This window comes from Primulina eburnea, chromosome 12 (assembly GCF_022965805.1).
Source record: "Primulina eburnea isolate SZY01 chromosome 12, ASM2296580v1, whole genome shotgun sequence".
Taxonomy (NCBI): Eukaryota; Viridiplantae; Streptophyta; class Magnoliopsida; order Lamiales; family Gesneriaceae; genus Primulina; species Primulina eburnea.
Window position 1 is genome coordinate 12,083,494 of NC_133112.1, and position 9,999 is coordinate 12,093,492.

Below are 9,999 nucleotides of genomic sequence, written 5' to 3' on the forward strand. Positions count from 1 at the left end.
TAAGTCCCCTCACTGTTATCCCTTTACCCATTACTCATAGAACTTCTCCAGCCCAGGCACTGGAGCTTTTGGCTTCCCAGGATTAGAACCCAAGACCTCCTGGACTTATATAGATCTTGGCAGCAATCCCGGTACCAGTTGAGCTACTAGATCAACTGGTACCGGGATTGCTGCCAAAATCTATATAAGTCCAGGAGGTCTTGGGTTCTAATCCTGGGAAGGCAAAAGCTCCAGTGCCTGGGCTGGAGAAGTTCTATGAGTAATGGGTAATGGGATAACAGTGAGGGGACTTAAGCCCAATCGGGAACAGCCCATGTGCATTACAACACCAATCATGATAGTGCCAGATTGGAAGGAACTCTTCGAGTTGATTTGCGATTCTAGTGATTATGTAGTAGGCGTGGCCAAAGGCGTGATAAGTTTTTTAGATCAATCTACTATGCAAGTCGAACCATGAATGCTGCACAGCAAAATTGCACAACTACTGAAAAGGAGATGCTAGCAGTAGTGTCTGTATTTGACAAGTTTAGACCCCACTTGGTTGGCACAAAGATAATTGTTTTCACTGACCATGCAGCTATTCGATACCTATTTTCCAAGAAGGATGCAAAACCACGCTTGATAAGGTGGATTTTATTTCTCCAAGAGTTTGATTTTGAAGTAAAGGATATGAAGGGGTGTGAAAATAAATTGGCCAACCACTTGTCACGCTCAAACTTGAAGATAAAAAAGATGAAGGAACCATAAAAGAAGCATTTCCAGATAACAACTTTTTGAGGTAAATTCTCTACTCCCTTGGTTTGCTGATATAGCTAACTTCTTGTCTTGTGGTACTCTACCTCCAGATTTGACTTATCATTAAAAGAAGAAATTCTTTCACAATGCAAAGTTTTACCTATGGGATGATCCATACGTCTTCAAGAGGTGTGCTGATGAAATGATTAGAAGATGCGTAGCGGAGGAAGAAGCGAAAGTTATTCTTGAACAATGTCACTCTTCACCATATGGTGGCCACTTTGGAGCTTCAAGAACAATAGCAAATGTATTACAGTCTGTTTTTTATTGGCCTACTTTGTTCAAAGATAGTTATATATTAGTCAAGTCATGTGATCGATTCCAAAGGGTTGGCAATATTTCTAGACGCCATGAGTTTCCATTGACCAATATTTTGGAAGTGGAACTTTTTGATGTTTGGGGTATTGACTTCATGGGACCATTTCTACTTTATTTTGGTCAATCTTATATTTTTCTTGATGTGGATTATGTGTCAAAATGGGTGGAAGCATTTTCCACCATTACTAATGATGCTCGAGTGGTTGCCAAGTTTGTTCATAGGAACATCTTCACAAGATTTGGGACACCAAGAGCCATAATTAGTGATGAAGGTACACATTTTTGTAATAAAATCTATAACTCACTTTTCGCTAAATATGACGTGAAGCATAAAGTGACTCTAGCATACCACCCACAAGAAAATGGACAAGCCGAAGTATCAAATCGGGAAATTAAGCAGATATTGGAGAAAACAGTGAAGACAAACCGGAAGGATTGGGCACTGAAGATGGATGATGCCTTATGGGCATACATAACTGCATACAAGATACCTATTGGGATGTCACCCTATAGGTTGGTCTTTGGTAAGGCCTGTCACTTAACACTGGAATTGGAACATAGAGCTTTTTGGGCCGTGAAAAAGATCAACTTTCACATGGAAGCAGCTGGTGAGGAGCGGCTATTGCAATTGAATGAGATGGAGGAATTCAGAAATGAGGCTTGTGAGAACGCAAAGATATACAAGGAGAAGACCAAGAAGTGGCACGACAACCATATCTTGCACATTAATTTCGAGTCCGGACAACAAGTATTGTTGTTCAATTCACGCCTCAAACTATATTCTGGTAAGCTAAAATCAAGATGGTCGTGCCCTTTTACAATAGAATCAGTCCAACCATATGGAGCCATTGAGCTAAAGTGCAATGACAGAAGAATGTTTAAAGCAAATGGATAACGGATCAAGCATTATTATGGGACTGAAGTACGGTATGTTGACAACATTACTTTTTACAGATCAACTTGATTTATACTTGTGGCAGTCGGACTGATGACGTTAAATCAAGCGCTTATTGGGAGGCAACCCAAATTTTTGTTTCTTTATCGCATTTCGTTTTCGGTTTTGCTTTTATTCTTGTATTCTTATTTTTGGTTGTGTATTTTTGGTTTAGTGTGTTCTTGTATCTCCCCAAATCTTATGACTCCCATTTGTTTTTTTCAGGACTAAAAAATTAGAGGAGAAAACATTTTCAAAGCGTGCACCAGTGCTGGAAATCTACCGCACCCGCGGTAGTTGAAGACAAAAAAATTAAAAATGTCCAATAGCTTTACCGCACCCGCGGTACTGTATTGTGCGCACCTGCACTAGATTGACAGAGACCAAACCGCATCCGCTGTAGGCTTCTGAGCTCACCTGCGGTGTCTGCGGACTGAAAATTTAAAATTTCCAGTAGGCCAAGCGCACCCGCGGTCTATTTGTCAGCACACCCACTATAATTTTCCAGAACCATTACCGCACCCGCGGTACATTATTAAGCGCACCCGCATTTGTTGACAGACACTACACGGCACCCGCAGTATGTGCTGGATCACCCCCACGGTCGATGATTTTAATTACTGAAAGGGGCAAAATTGGAAATTACCGAAGAACACTTCTCCCCACCTTCTCCTTTACTTCGAAATCCTTTCTTCCAATACACATTCTACACTCACATTTCTATCCAAGCACACAATTTCCACTCCACACATACATACCTTCACTCATTTAATCCAATATCCATCTTCATTCCACAAAATCCACACCAATACTACCCAGGGTTTGAAAAGAGGCTCAAAAATTTTACACCAAATATTGATTGGAGCTTCGATTTTGTTCTTCCAAGACACATTTCAACACTCAAGGTGAGCAAATCCATACTACATGTGCTTTAAAATTCGAAATTATTGGTGGTGTTGGCTATGGAAGAAAAACGAGATTAATATTAAATTTTAGTGGAATAAATTCTTGATATTGTTGATTGGATTGGTGTATATTGTTGAGGTGTAGTTATTGTGATTAATAAGTTTGGGGGAGTCAAAGAATCATCAAGTTTAGTGAATTGGATAAAAGGGGAAGTTGGTGCATTGAAAGTGTTTGATAAAATGCCTCCAAGAAAAAACAATCAAATGGTGCATCCTCATTTGTGAATTATGACGCACACAAGTTTTGGGACGACAAGGCGGAGGAAAATTATGGTAAAATTTTGAACAAGAGCATTGTGAAAGAGAGGGGATTTGACCCGAGCTTCACTCGAACCGAAATCGGATTAATGCTTACCGCTAGGCATTGGGAGTATTTTGGCAAGAAACCACATGATGCGGTCATTTCTTTGGTACGAGAATTTTATGCTAACCTTAAGGTTAAGCATGATCATTTGAAATTTGGTGAGAAGAAAGATGGCAGCTTTTGATGCTCATACCATCAATACTATGTATGGTATCCCTCCAGTCATGCATGATGAATACAAAGAATATCGAACCGAGGACGTTATTATAATAATATTCTTCAGATTATATGCATTGAGGGAGCGCAGTGGAGAATGAGAGAAGATGTGCATTTAAGCCTAGCCAACTTAGAGATGTTGCCAAAGATTTGTATTCCTTCATTTCGGCTAGGAATAAGCCTACTGACCATACTACCACTGTCATCAAGGAGAGGGCAATCCTGACTTTTTGCATCATGACAAGAAAGACAATTGACTTAGGTCAATTGCTTCAGAACTCGATGTTAGACTAAGCAAAAGGCAACTCTCCTAATGGCCTCCTCCACCCCTGTCTTATCACTGATCTATGCCAGAATGTGGGAGTGACTTGGGCAACAAATGAAGAGTTGTTAAAACCAAAAAATGCCAATGTGGTAATTCAACCACATAGGTCACTGCCAGCTGAACAACGTGAAGCACGTCGAGCTAAGAGAGAATTCAACATAAGAACTACATATATGCTACATAAGGGCCCATGATCCGGCCCCAAAACCACAACCGCAACCAAGAAATGTGCGAAATCGATTAACCAGTTTGGAAGAGGATATACGCCATTAAAACCAAGACATGGACGAGTTTCGGTTTAGGACCGATACGTTCATGGGCTATATGATGGATTTCATGTCTTTCTTGGCTCAAAAATTTCCATCAGCTTCTTCATCTGGTAATCCATTTACACAACCTCCACAGTGGCCGCCCGCATACTACCCGCCTGAGTTCCACCCACAACCCGAAGGCGCAGATGATGAGGATGTAAATTATCACTGACGGTCGTTACCCGAGGTATGTGTATTCCTCTGTCTTTCATGATCATTTGCATCGAGGACGATGCCCATTTATTAGTTTGGGGGAGATGTTATTTATTTTATTTCATTTATTTAGTTTATTTGAGTGTTTTATTTGCTTGTGAGTTTGTAGTGTCATAGTCATGATTTTTTTAAAAAAAATGGCCAGTGATGAACAAACTTTGTGTGTTGAGAAGAAAGGTCATGCATTTCATTCTTGTTCATCAATCAATTTGAAAAATTTAAAGAACAATCATGAGATTTGGTAAGTTTGAGACTTATAATTTCTTAACAATTCTGTGATTTCCATTTGACATTGAAATAAATTTTTGCAAACATATATATGATTGAGGCAATCTTTGATTTTATTTGGGCCTATGTATATCGTTCATAAATATTCATTTGAAGCCCTCTTGAGCCTATATGAGAAAAGAATTGTGTTCTTGAAATTTCTTGGAAGCCAATCACTTATCTTTTGAATATATATGTATTTGGTTGATGCATTGAAACACCATTTTTCACGATGATTAGATTTTACTTTTTGCTGGTGAATTGAAATTTTTTCTAGAACTATCCAAACAACACTCGAGGCGAAATACAGACAAACTATGATATATGTGATTTTTGGATTGGTTCAGCCTTTCGAGCCACCAACTAAAACTAATTTATTTTTTGTCACCTCTTTGTAGCTTATCTGAATTCGAATGACACGCGTGAATATGTCTAAAAGACCCCATTTGATATCCTTTCAAATATCTCACACTTACCATCCCTTTGAATATCTTATAAATTAATTTCCTACCTTCTCAAGGGAGTAAGAATTTAGAGGATCAAAGAAATTGAAATTTTTCTACAAAAGAAAAGAAAAGAAAAATGAAGGATGTTTGATTGAAGAACTTGAAAAAAAAAAAGAGATAAAAGAAAAAGTGGAGTATGAAAAAGAGATACAAAATTAACTTACTCCCTTATTTGAATTCCTAATCTTCATTTGTAGCCATGAGCCAAGGCCTAATATTACAAGCATTGCAAATCCTATTGACCAAGTCATAGTTGTCCAATATACTGGTGGAGAGGGATTGAGAGGATTAAGCCTATGGACAATCGATAAACACTTACATTGAGTACGAATCTTGATCAACTTTACACAGACCTCATTGCATCAAATATTTATTGGGTACTCTTTTCTTGAATGAATATTGCTTTGAACCCAAATTTTACCGAAAAAACCTCTTGATTTGTGTTCATAAAAATTGAAATCGATTGAGAATGTTTTGAAACACGAGTTGAAGATATTAGAATTTTAGAAAATTAATCGATTGCATGATTATATCCGGATGAAAAATTGGTTGGATTGATTTGGCTTGTCATATATTGAATAATGAATGCATGAAGAGTTAGTTAAATTATCTTGAGGCCAAATTATTTTAAAAATATTTCATGACTTGTTTGTTTGTGTTGTTTTGTTTTGCTCGGGACTAGCAAAATCCTAAGTTTGGGGGAGTTTGATAAGTGTAATTTATCTCACTTTTATTACTTATATTTAACTTGGAATTTTGTGATTCTTGAGCAGGTTTTATGCGCTTTGTTGTTGTTTTTGTTGTTTTAGTTTGGAAGCTTACGATGAGAGTTTGGAGTATTAAAATGTTGAATTGGAAAGTTCAAAAGATGCAAAAATACAAAAGCTACAGTACACCCGCGCTTATATTTACACCGGACCCACGGTGAAGCACCGCACCCGTGCTCGAAAACATACTGCACCCACGCTCACACACCAGTAGAAGCATCGCACCTGCGGTCCTTGCAAGACAGAATCCGAAAAATCTGTATTTTGGTGTGCTGCGCATGGAAGTCCAAGAATTTGGTGTGCTACGAATTGGGTCTTGTCTGGGACTATAAAATTCATCATTTACTTACCATCTAGGGTATTGGGGAGCCAAGGGAAGAGTGGAGGCTACTGCTAGAGGATTGAAAACTCAGGTTCATCAAGTTTTTGGGAAATCTTTTGCACAACTCCGGGTACGGAATCAACACTAAAAACTCTTGATCTAAATTCTTCTTTCTTTTGTTTTTCAATTGATATGTCTTGTTTTAGAACCATGTTCTGTTGTTTTTCTTGTGTTATTATGAACTAATTTTTATTTCTAGAGGAAAGATGGAACAAAATTAGAAACCATGTGTTGGAATTTATGAACTAAGCTATTTAAGTTCTTCATATTGTTCATTTATATTGTTCTAATCTTAATACTTTCAATTTGTTGGCCATAATTTGAATGACTTATATGTTTACAATTTATCACTCTAAAGAGGAAATTATAAGCAAGAAAAGGGAAAAATACGTCAATGGTATTTTTAGAGTTTGTAAGGGCCTATAATGCTATCGAAGCCCATAAAGAATCTAGTGCTTGATGTGTTATTTAATTGTAGATTGTTGATGTGGATGTCGCAATCCATTTTTAGATAACTAACATCTACTTTTCACTCGGGAGAGGGAGTAGATAATAATAGAGTTCTTGGCTAATGAATAAGAAGGATTTTTATAACATAGCTACAGGAAATTACACATGGTGGACGGTTGCGTGAAATCGGACCTCTAGATCTTTTATTTCATTGTTATTTCCTAAAATTTGTGTCACATTTAAATCCATTTTAAATTTTGTTATTCTTGCAAATAAAACTTTTAATTGATTATTCTAAATAAAGTGAAGACTATTTTAATCACAAGAACTTATATACACACTCCTTGTGGGATCGACATTTGTAGTCAAAAATATATTTTACTATAACTTGACGTCGTGCACTTGCGAGCAATCAAGAAAACACGCAACACATACCATAAGCTCACAATTTATGTGCCTTTAAGATATTTCAATATACGTTTGGCAGCTGAAAAATGAGATTGTTTAGGATTTGCTTGAAATCTAGCACACATGCAAACAACAAACACAATATCAGGACGACTATCAGTTAGGTGTAATGCCCGGGATTTGTTTATTTGTTAATCAGCGATTATTGATTGATGAATTGATATGATTATGAAGGATCGCTTCGAGACTTGATTTGAGTTTTCATGCAAAATTTGATGTGCGAGGAAAGTACCTCTCGCACACATGCACGACATAATGCACGCACATGCGCGAGGTGGGCAGAAGACCTCGCGCATATGCGCGATCTGAGTGCGCGCATATGTGCGAGTCATACCGGAAGCCAAGTGCAATTCCAGAGAACCTCACGCATATGCACGGAAGGAGGGTGCGCATATGCGCGAGCTGCCGAGAAGAGATGTGCGGAGACCAGTAGGTCTCGCGCATATGCGCGAGACGTGCAGCACATAGGAAGAGCCACTTGGTCATGGCATGCAAGATATATATATATATATATATATATATATATATATATATATATATATATATTTTGTATTCATTTCTTCAAATGAAACCAGAGGAAACGAGAGAGCTTCAGAGGAAAGAGCAAAGTTCCTTGAATCGTAGAATTACGATTTTTACAAGATTCGTTCGTTTGATTTTAAATCCGACTTCAGTACCATGTTCCTATTTACAAGAGCTTCAACTGAACGTAAGTTTTACTACGTTTTGTTATGTTTTGGAAATATGATATTGAAAGAATCGGATATGATTCATATATGGTGTTCTTGACATAGTAAACATCGTATAATTGAAACGTGATTGAAGAATGGTTATCATATGAAATTGTTATGATTTGCAGAATGGATTCGATTGAGATTCGATATTAGATTTGTAATGTTGTTGATTATGAGTTGAGATTGATATCGGTTGATATTTGTATTGTTGGGTATATTGAGATTGTGCAGTTATGTCATTGAAACAGAATTTGATTTAGTTATGATTATTTCTAGTATTCATTTGAGCGGTGTATTGATATTATACTCCTCGATATTGTCATGGCCAGATGGAGTATTGACAGGCTTTGAGTGCGAGACTTCGACAGAGTCAGATTGACAAAAAGAAAGGTATAAATCGATGTTACCCGAGAGATCGACCCGAGTCAGACTGGACTCGAGTTTCCCGTAAAACCACATACTCTACTTATTGCATTGGTGTTTGCAATTGAATGAAATTGATATGCATAGTCTATTAATTTATAGCAAAGCGTGTATTGAGTCATGGGCGGAGATGCCTAGTCGTTGGCAGGACATGCCAAGTCGGCAAGATATGCCAAGTCTTTTGCGGATATGCCAAGACACTGGATGTTTGGTTTATATCGACATTTGCTTAGGAGCAGATCAACTCCTATTGCTGAGATTCGATTTATGAGACAATATCCAGAAACCGGGATCCCTAGATTAGAGATGAGTCGAGTCTGAGATGATGAGTCACTGATTGATTTACAGTTTTATATCGATTCATGTTTTATGATTATGATACATGTTATTGATATCTGTTTCATGCTTCTATATATGTTTATATTATTGCTTGTATACATTATTTATACTGGGATGTATTTTTCACCGGAGTTATCCGGCTGTTGTTGTGTTTGTATTTGTGCATAATAACAGGTGGGACATGATCAGGAACAAGAAGAGGATGAGAAATTACAGTTAGCGTAGAGATCCGGACCCAGAAATAGAATAGGACTCAACACTTGATGTATAGATGTTGAACCCTAGTTTGACATAAAGATATGCTGTACAAGACTTGTACTTTTAGGTTGATATGTATATCAGACTGATTACATTACGTTTCCGCATTTGTATTTTTTTTTAAAAAAAAATTTATGTCCCACATTACTTAATTGTTATATTTGATATTAATAATGATTAAGAAAATTAATTAGCGTCCGGGTCCCCACAGCAGGTGGTATTAGAGAAGTAGGTTCCAGAACTGTAGGTTCCTTAGACTGAGATAGAAGCTAGTGAGTGGGGTAGATTGAGTTTTCTTCCTTGCTTTTGATTTCTAGCATGTTTTAGTGTTTTGAAATACATGTTACTTGATTTATCTGATTTGATTTGGTAACGTGTATTATTGAGAATGAATCAGAATCGATTCTTGATCAGCAGTAAGATTGGAGGGGAGACTAAACTGAAACATGTTTGTTATATTGGGTTACTAATCCTTTTGATATTCCTATATGCCTCCTCGAAGAATCCCGGAACATGGTAGTACTTTTTCTAATCCGTTGGATATGACAGAAACTCTTTTGGAAACACTGCTGAAAAGATTTCAGTCGTTCAAACCGCCAACCATGAAAGAAATAGAGACTTCTGTTGACTGTGAGTGTTGGTTAGATGATGTTGAAATGCTGTTTGATTCCTTGGATTACAAAGATGAGCGTCGAGTTCGACTGATAAGACACCAGTTGCATGATGTTGCAAATAACTGGTGGATCACGACAAAGAGGGCCTTGGAGCATCGAGGTACGAATATAACTTGGAATGTCTTTAAGACTGAGTTTTATCAGAGATTCTTTCCAGTGTCGTACAGGAAGGACAAGGGGGCAGAGTTTGCAAATCTGAGACAGGGTCAGTTGAATATTGAAGAGTATGTGGCCAAGTTCTCTACTTTGCTACGATTTGCTCCACATGTTGCCGAGAATGACGAGGCTTTGGCTGATCAGTTCATCAATGGGTTGAATCCTGAAGTCTTTACATTGGTGAACACCGGGCG